The sequence below is a fragment of the Corythoichthys intestinalis genome, chromosome 10 (genome assembly GCF_030265065.1).
Source record: "Corythoichthys intestinalis isolate RoL2023-P3 chromosome 10, ASM3026506v1, whole genome shotgun sequence".
Taxonomy (NCBI): domain Eukaryota; kingdom Metazoa; phylum Chordata; class Actinopteri; order Syngnathiformes; family Syngnathidae; genus Corythoichthys; species Corythoichthys intestinalis.
This window is the reverse complement of record NC_080404.1, coordinates 42690014-42700599: the sequence shown is the minus strand read 5'-3', so window position 1 is coordinate 42700599 and position 10586 is coordinate 42690014.

Here is a 10586-nt window from a genome sequence, read left to right as displayed (position 1 = left end):
AAAAAGCCCTTCATTAAATATTCAATTTTACTTACTACATTTCAAACCTGATGCTTTTGTCATGATTAGTTCCACTTTGACTCTGATTTGGAATATAAAACAAACGAGCAAAAACACACGCACTACGTGGTCATTATTCTGTAAATTACAGAGTTTTACATAAGTTTCATAATGCTTGTTTGGGAGACAGTGTTATTAAACAGGGAGAGGGGAAGTATGTGTGGTTTGGGGGGCGTCGGCCTCCAGTCATCACCGTGAGTGCTGTAATATTTTATGGAGATGTAGGGTTGTAAGAGTGAAATATGAGCATGTTGTCATTTGAAAGGCACCAAATGCACCTTGCTTCTCATTTTCTCAGCGAGGAAAAGATTGTGATTTTTTAAAAGGTTTTCAACGCGAGGTGATTCACAATTGTGACAGTATGTCTTCAAAGTTGAAAGGGTACATACAGTAGATGCACTTCAAATGTTCAAATATCACCCTTGAATTGTTCCCATTTAATCGTGTGCATTTTTTTAATTTTAAAAAATGAACTTTCAAATAATTGCTATAGATGAAACATGGTGTTAATACAATAAATCCTTGCTGGCATCTCAATGGTACATCAAGCAGTCAGTGGGAGATCAATGACAGAAAAATGGGGCCCTGTTTCATTTTCCAGTTCATTCGAAACCCAACATTGCTCTGCCAACCCATGCAGTCAGTCACAATAAAACTATAGCGCGCCTTCAAATTTACAATAATTGACTTTCATCACATAATTTAAATATCCTCCCAATACATAAATAAAAATAGCCGTGATACTCACACAATGACGAATTAAACGCTTTTACAAAGAAAACTAAACTAACAATATTTTACCGTTAAAATATTGCATTCAGACATGTTAAAACCACGTGCAATTATCTCTCTTTCTCTCTTTTATTATCTATTTTTGATACAATATTCACATATACAGTAAATAAACACATTTATTTGAACCTGCTGCTCAGCCAAGTTGAAAAATATAAGGGGCTGATTTATGCCGTTAAAACCATTGTTATTTGAAATCATGGCACCGCCAGGGGCCTTTTGTCTATCCATCGAATAGGAAAGGGTTAATAAAGATGGAAACGATAAGATTATCAGACTGTAATCTAGGCACAGATGGCAGCGAAAGAGCTCTCACGAGGAAAGATAAGCAGATGCTTTTCACACTAAAAAGAAAGCACCACTGCTATCTCAAAATCGGATTATTCTCCATCTTTTCAATGCCTCACAGTTCATTAGAAATGATACACTGAAAATGTGTGTAAATGAAAATTCACAAACAAACCTTCTGTTTGCCTCACCTTTATTCAGGTGACAAGAGGTTATGTGAAGCTATTATCGTTGTTGGGAAATGAAACGATTCGCTGGGACATTAACCAGTGCGCACTAAACAAACCGAGTGAATGAACTAGTTCAATGGGTAGGTGACGCCACCCAGTGATAAGAATCTGAATCGTCACAGTCAACCCAGCCTACCGGTACATGTAAAAAAAAATTAAAAAAAAATAAAAATGCAAAGTACTTCCCTTAAAAAACGAACAAATCAAACAAAAAATATTAACAATATATTTGTTATATATATATATGTATATAGATAGATAGATAGATAGATAGATAGATAGATAGATAGATAGATAGATAGATAGATAGATAGATAGATAGATAGATAGATAGATAGATAGATAGATAGATAGATAGATAGATAGATAGATAGATAGATAGATTAGATAGATAGATTAGATAGATTCTCTTTGTGATGGTACAAGAAAAAAAAATGCTGTCACCGCATTCATAAACCAGAGAAAAATACAGAAACAACAGAAATATTCAGGAAACACACAGGGTCTCCATACCACACAAACCAATAGCAAAATGATATATGAAAACAGAGGAAGAAACAGAAAAAGGCACAAACTATCAATGCACAACAAACAGGCTTTTACGCCAATGGCGCCACATGCTTGACCTACATCTATAGCCAAGGGTGTAGGTTTGGTAGGGACGCTATAACAGCATAACCTGCATGTACACTTTTTGCTGGGAACGGTACATTAATAAGATCAAACATTGGGTACATTTCTCAAAAAATGGCTGGTTCCTACATAAAAATGAAAAAAAAGTTAAAATGTTCATAGGAAGAAAGTCATTTTTCAAAATGCTTACTTAATATAAAGGAAATTTAGAGTGGTTGTGCTTTTGAATTTTTTTGGGGGGGGGGTTAAAATGTGCATAGGCTGCAAATAAAAATGTTTTTTTTTTTTTTTAATGATGTAGAAAATAAATATATTTTAATCAATGAATAAATGCACAAAATGCACAGTTGAATTACCATTAACAGTAGAAAACATACAGGAAGACACCTCTCTAAGCAGCTTTCTACTCGAGTTTTACAGGTTAGCAAGTTCCCACAGTGTAATGTTATGCTAACTCTGATGCTGGTTGGACTTTCAGTAGCAAAATTAGTGGTGCGTTCCCCACCTCTACAACATTGACATCTTTTTATATTACTTACAGGGGCTGTTGGTGGCCGGGAAAAACTTATACTAACTTATATTAACTTAATATTAACTTATATATATTAACTTAAACTTCTAATATCCCTCCTCTTCAAAAGGGGCGGAGAAGAAAAAACCACTCCACTGCGCAGGCACTTGCTGAGTCAGTAGAAATTATCACGGATGCTATTGACCAAAACAATACTCAGTGGGTATTTTCCTGGAACTGAAAAAAGCCTTTGATACAGTTAACCACAATATCTTACAGGACAAACTAGAGAAATTTGGAATTCGAGGTGTTGTACTAAATTGGGTACGTAGTTACAGTATCTTCATAACCGATCGCAATATGTAACATTTGATGGGTGTAGATCAACTAAACGTCAAATCACATGCGGCGTGCCCCAAAGCTCCGTCCTGGGACCGAAACTGTTCATCATATACATAAATGACTTATACAAAGCATCTGAACTACTAAAAATTGAACTTTTTGCGGACGACACCAATATCTTTTGTTCAGGGAAGGACCTGACAAGTCTCACTAAGCAAATAAATGCTGAACTAGCAAAATTGCAGCAATGGTTCGACGCTAATAAATTATCTCTGAATCTCGAAAAAAAAAAAAAAACTAAATATATGCTATTTGGCAGAAAAGGTCTCAAGGAGCACTGAGACATACAAATAAACAATGTGATGATACAAGGAGTAAGGGAGCACAAAGTATTAGGTGTAGTACTAGATGATTTACTAACATAGAAGGCCCATGTGAACCATCTGCGCAACAAGCTTGCCAGAAGCATTTCTATTCTATTTAGAGCCTAAAATATGCCAGATGAGAAGGCTCTCCAAACTCTCTACAGTGCACTTATCTTGCCGCATCTTAGTTATTGTTCAGAAATTTGGGGACACACACATAAGGTTCACCTCCATCCTCTTCTGATCCTTCAAAAGAAAGCGATTTGGATCATTTACAATGCACCGTTCAGAGCACGCACAAATGAGCTCTACATCAAATCCATGCTACTGAAATTTTATGACTTGATAAACTTTAAAACTGTTCAGATGATGTACAAACCCCACTCAAACTGTCTCCCGCCTAACCTACAAGTTCGACTCCAACTGAGGGAATCCAATTACAACCTGAGAGGAACCAGATTGTTTTCTTATCGGAAAGTCAGAACAACTTTAAAATCATTTTCGGTTACAAACATTTTCGCTCGCCTATGGAGTACCAGTGACCCAGCACTTACGTGCATAGAATCATTTGGTTCCTTCTAAAGGAGCTATAAGGAAAGCATTTTGAGACGCTACTTGAACACCAGTTATATTAGCACATAACAATACTGCCACACACACACACACACACAGCCACAACATAATGTTCCCACAACAAATAGATGATGGAATGTCAGGGACGGAGACAAAGTCATAACATTGTTTATTTGCATGCTGCCTGAACTGTAACAGCCATATACAATGGAGCTGCTTGACTGGACGCTGAGTTCACTGGACAGAATTTTCTCAACAATGCGACCTACGCCAAACCAACGCCCATGTCTGGCCAACACCTTCACGTCTTGATATTCCTCCCTACACAAATCTGACAATCACCCTAATCAATGAACTCACACTAATTGACAATATTGCTTAAGTGCTATGGCAAATCAATAACTTTTGGGAAGAAAATTCATGTGCATGGAGGAAAAAAGCATGGAGGAAAAAAAAAAAAAAGAACAAAAAGGAAAAGCTTATGTAATGTGATGTATGCAACTCTACCATGTTTGATTGTGCGTCCTTGGCTGCAGGGGGACGGGTCTTGATAAGCATATGCTTTTCCCGTCTGCCCTTGTCTGTCTTCGGTTCTTTCTTTCTTCAGGCTAATCATATCACATTTTACAACTGTCAATGATACCGATGATGACGACAATAAATATTTCATTCATTCATTTCAGAAGGCGGCGTATTGACATGCATTTCTGTCGGGATTGTGTGAATGTGGGGGTTCTAGTCATCAGCCAATCTAACGTGCATTTGAGGGGGAAAAATGGACCGGCACTACTAAATAGCAAGTGAAAAGGGGTAAATGTAAGTCTGAACATAATGAAAGTAATTCACTTAATAATGGTAGGGTCAATTCTATCCTGACAACACATCTAAATTACCTTTATAGCCGAACTCATTGTTTTAATGCAAATAAAGTTGCTTAAAAGTTAGTGGGGACAATTTGAGCATCCTGAAAAGTTGGTAGTGTTATGTCCCTACCGTCCCTATGCAAACCTACGCCCTTGTCTATAGCTATTTATAGGGTCTGTTATTTCATTAAAATGTTATTTTCAGACTCGTTTAATCGACACATGAACTTATACATCAGATTTCTTAGTAATATATATACTGTATATACTAGTACTCCTCAAAATATTTAGATGAACACTTTAAAAACACATCAGCTCTAAGGGGGAGGGATGATTTTGGAATATCTTTCCTGATAATAAGTAGGTGATGTATTAGTAACAAAATGATGGCACATAATTTAAGTGAAATTATCACACTTTTGGGAGGGGGGGTGAGGAGGAATCAAAGGCACCCCAGTGTGACAGTGAAAAAATGATGCAGCAGGAAATGTCATTGTAGCAACTCAAAAAGGAAAACGATTCTCAGTAGTTTGTGTGAGATGATGGATGGTGTCCTGAAGAAAATCCTTCCTGGTCTGGACCAGGGCATCACTGAGCTCCTGGATAGTCTGAGTTGAAACCTGGTAGATCTACTTGAACATAATGTACCAGAGGTGTTCTTTTGGGTTTAGGTCAGGTGAAGGTGGGGGCCAGTCAATGCTATCAATTCCTTCATCCTCCAGGAATTGCCTGCAATCCGTAGCCACATGAGGTTGGGCATTGTCGTGGACCAGGATGAAGAGCATAGGGCACCAGCGGTGTAGCTGGTAATTCTGGTGGTCTATTGAAAATGCCAGTCAAGCTCTACGGTGCCGGGCAGTGAGCAGGACGTCAAGCCTTCAGGCCATCCACATGGAGCCTGTTTCTGAGTGTTTGATCAAAACCATTCACACTAGCAGCCCGCTGGAAGTCATTTTGTAGGGTTCTGGCAGTGCTCATCCTGTTCCTCCTTACACAAAGGAACATATACCAATTGTGCTGAGTGACCTTGTATGACCCTGTCCAGCTCTGCTGGAGTAAACTACCTGTCTCCCGGAATATCATCCATGGTCTTGAGACTATGCTGGGAGAAACAACAAACCTTCTTGCAATGGCACGTATTAATGTGCCATCCTGGAGGAGTTGGACTACTTGTGCAACCTCGGTCCTGTGCTATGCTATCAACAGAGATGTTGGGCCAAGCCAAATGAAAAACTGCTGTAGGTAATCATTCATTAAAAGTCAGCAAAAGAGTTGGAGGTGGTGGAAGGTAGGGGGGTATCAGTAGCCTCAACCTGGAAAACCGACGCTGTTTTGCGGGGTGTTGTTGTTGTTGCCCCTCTGATGCATCTGTTGTTGATTTCATTAACAATAAAGCAGTTGCAACTGATAAACAACCCCTTCTGATACTTAACTGACTAGATCAATATAGCCGACGTTTGACTGATAGGTTGCTATACTTTGATTAAAAAGTTCCTCTAATTTTTTTGATAAATATATATAAATACATATAACTGGAATTCATGCCGATATCTTTAATTAATATTGAGGCCACCAATTGTGCAAGTTCTCCTACTTGAAAACATTAGAGAGGCCTGTAATTGACAACATGGGTAAACCTCAACCATGAGAGACAGAATGTGAAAAAAAAACAGAAAGTCACATTGTTTGATTTTTAAAGAATTTATTTCCAAATTTGAGTGGAAAATAAGTATTTGTTCACCTACAAACAAGCAAGATTTCTGGCTGTCAAAGAGGTCTAACTTCTTCTAACGAGGTCTAACGAGGCTCCACTCGTTACCTGTATTAATGGCACCTGTTTTAACTCATTATCGGTATAAAAGACACCTGTCTACAACCTCAGTCAGTCACACTCCAAACTCCACTATGGCCAAGACCAAAGAGCTGTTGAAGGACACCAGAGACAAAATTGTAGACCTGCACCAGGCTGGGAAGACTGAATCTGCAATAGGTAAAACGCTTGGTGTAAAGAAATCAACTGTGGGAGAAATTATTAAAAAACAGAAGACATACAAGACCACTGATAATCTCCCTCGATCTGGGGCTCCATGCAAGATCTCACCCCATGGCGTCAAAATGATAAGAAGAACGGTGAGCAAAAATCCCTGAACCACACGGTGGGACCTAGTCAATGACCTACAGCGAGCTGGGAGCACAGTAACAAAGGCTACTATCAGTAACACAATGCGCCGCCAGGGACTCAAATCCTGCACTGCCAGACGTGTCCCCCTGCTGAAGAAAGTACACGTCCAGCCCCATCTACGGTTCGCTAGAGAGCGTTTGGATGATCCAGAACCAGAATGATCCAGGACTGGGAGAATGTGTTATGGTCAGATGAAACTAAAATAGAACTTTTTGGTAGAAACACAGGTTCTCGTGTTTGGAAGAGAAAGAATACTGAATTGCATCTGGAGAACACCATACCTACTGTGAAGCATGGGGGTGGAAACATCATGCTTTGGGGCTGTTTTCCTGCAAAGGGACCAGGATGACTGATCTGTGTAAAGGAAAGAATGAATGGGGCCATGTATCGAGAGATTTTGAGTGAAAATCTCCTTCCATCAGCAAAGGCATTGAAGATGAGACGTGGCTGGGTCTTTCAGCATGACAATGATCCCGAACACACAGCCAGGGCAACAAAGGAGTGGCTTCGTAAGAAGCATTTCAAGGTCCTGGAGTGGCCTGGCCAGTCTCCAGATCTCAACTCCATAGAAAATCTGTGAAGTGAGTTGAAAGTCCGTGTTGCCCAACGACAGCCCCAAAACATCACTGCTCTAGAGGAGATCTGCATGGAGGAATGGGCCAAAATACCAGCAACAGTGTGTGAAAAGCTTGTGAAGAGTTACAGAAAATGTTTGGCCTCCGTTATTGCCAACAAAGGGTACATAACAAAGTATTGAGATGAACTTTTGGTATTGAGAAAATACTTATTTTCCACCATGATTTGCAAATAAATTCCTTAAAAATCAAACAATGTGATTTTCAGTTTTTTTTTTCCTCCCACATTCTCTCTCTCATGGTTGAGGTTTACCCATGTTGACAATTACAGGCCTCACTAATATTTTCAAGTGGGAGAACTTGCACAATTAGTGGTTGACTAAATACACGATACACGATACGATATAGCTATCATTGGAATTGACAGATATCGCCGACACGGGTAGACATTACTATATCTGTCTTTGGAATTGAAGGATATTGCCGTCAGATATAGTCATTGGAAATGACGGCGAACTGCTTATTTGGAATTGACAGCTGCAGTTGTGTTCAAAATTGTTCAACCTCCACAGTAGATAAGTGTTTTTGCAAGTTTGACATTTATTTTTCATCTAGTTTATAATCACATTAAATAATGACATGCCAAATAGACAAATACAACTGAATCAACAAAAATATTTTTTGGAATGTTCCAATTTATTTATTGACGAAATTATTCAACCCCTCAGGTATGTATACCTTTAATACTTATAAGCATATGCTTCCTCCCGTCCGCCTTTGTCTTCTTCTTCAGTTCCTTCGGGCAAATCATATCACATTTTGTAATTGTCAATGATTGTCAATGATACCGATGATGATGACAATAAAATTTCATTCATTCATTCATACTTAGTACAACATCCTTTGCAACAATATCCTTTAGATGTGAAGCATAGCTTGACACAAGTTCCTTGCAGTGATCCACAGGTATCTTTGCCCATTCCTCATGGGCAAAGGCCTCCAGCTCATTAACATTTTTGGGCATGCGTGCTGCAACTGCCTTCTTTAAGTACCACCAGAGATTTTCGATTGGATTTAAGTCTGGTGATTGCAATGGCCACTTCAGAATCTTCCAGCACTTCTTATGCAACCAAGATGTGATAGATGTTGAGGTATTCTTAGGATCATTGTCCTGTTGGAAGGTCCAACCTCACCCAAGCCTCAGCTTTGTCAATGACTGTATGACATTTGCATCCAAGATCTCCTGGTATTGAACTGAATTCAAAATACATTGCACACACTGATGATTCCCTGTACCTTAAGAAGCAAAACAACCCCAGAACATGACTGACTCCCACCGCGCTTCACAGTAGATAGGGTGTTCTTTTTTTTTTTATATATATAGGCATCATTCTTTCTCCTCTACAAGTACTGTTGATCCATTGGCCCAAAAAGTTCGAGTTTCATCTCATCAATGCAGAGACCAGTATCCCAAAACCTTTGTGGTTTGTCCACATGCTTTTTGGCATACTTCTTGTGCTTTGGAATCAGCAGGGGGGTACGCCTGGGAGTTCTTGCATGGAAGCCATCATTTCGCAGAGTGCGTTTTATCGTCTGGGATTAAACCTGAATACCTTCCTATGACATGTCCTGTCGTAGTTCCACAGCTGTCACCCGGGGATTTTTCTCCCCCTTTCGCTACAGGTATCACAAAGCAGTTGCAGACAGTAACCTCTTTCTACCACGCCCAGGTAACGTTTCTACTGTGCCTTTAGCTTTAAACTTGCGGACTATGCTCCCAATTATGTCACTTGAATTTTTTTGTCCTTTTTCTATCTTTTTAAATCCAATCCTCTGAATTTTTTTTACCATTCCTTGGACTTCACAGTGTTGTAAATATGTCATCAAAGATCAAATGTGAAGTAATTTCATAACATGCCAAATAGGGTCACAATTAAAGTAATTAAACATTGTCCAACAAATAAAGCATGAAAAAATAATTTATATGTTGTATATTTGAGAAAATAATCGCGTTTCCGAAGTTAGAGCTTGAAAGGGGACGAACCCGGAAGTGATACGTCACACCGAGAGCAGCGATGGCAGCGCTCCATACGGCCGCCAAACAAACAATGATTCAAACAGCGATATAAGCGATAGATCGAGCGGAAGGGAGGAGATCCAAGTTTTTGAAGAGTTGGAGGAAGAAGAGGAGGCTGGAATTTTACGTATGGCCTAGCATGTATTAGACAGACGCTAATCAGGACGCAAACAATGTGCCTGGACTACCTTACATGCAATGGAGACAAGACCCATCGAGATTACAAGATTGGTAAAATATAGGCTGTTATTATTTTCATGATTTGAAGATGCAGGCATTTGCACATAATTTCATGTTTGTGTCTATCTGATGACATTGTTTAAAAAAAATAATAATCAGACTTCATGTTCATTTTGGCAGATCCGGCAGCTCTCGTGCATATAAAATAATAATATAAAAACGTTGGGGGGAAAGAAGGAGCTGAGTCGTTGATGGCTTTCTCCACTTTATCGTGGCAACAATAAGAAAACAAAATAATAGCGGACTGCCGCCACATTCGACCGCAAAGTTTTTCTTCTCGCTCATCTCCCCCTCGCCTCCGACTACTCACAGCTCTCCAGTTCTAGCGTCTCTTAAACGGATCGTGCATAGTGTTGTGTTATGAGCTTTTAGTTGACAAAGGTATCGAACACACGACATGCTGACAACTTTGTTTCTTTATTAACACATGGAGCTAACAGTACGAACACAGCTTGGGGCTCTCGGCAGGCTGTGCAGAGCGATGGATAGAGCCTGTGCCTCTCTATCACACACCCGCGTCACGTGACCAAAACAAGAGTAACGTTGCGTGCACTTCAGGGTACCTCGAAAAACATATCAGAATATTACTCGCAGTTACGACTTTACAGTATAAAATAAAATAATAAAGGTGCACTGAGAAGCTGGACCAACAAATCACACTCCTGACATTAAAAAAAAAAAAAAAAGACTTGAAATTTGCGGCATCTTGGGAGCAAGCAGCCAGGATCAAACGGTATTTCAACATGCCAAAAAGACTGTTGCATTTACTGTCTTTTTCAAAAAGAAGGAAGATGGTTCAAACCGAGTCAGAAAAGCACATAGAAAAGAAAGGAAAAAAAGGAAAGTCCCACAGCA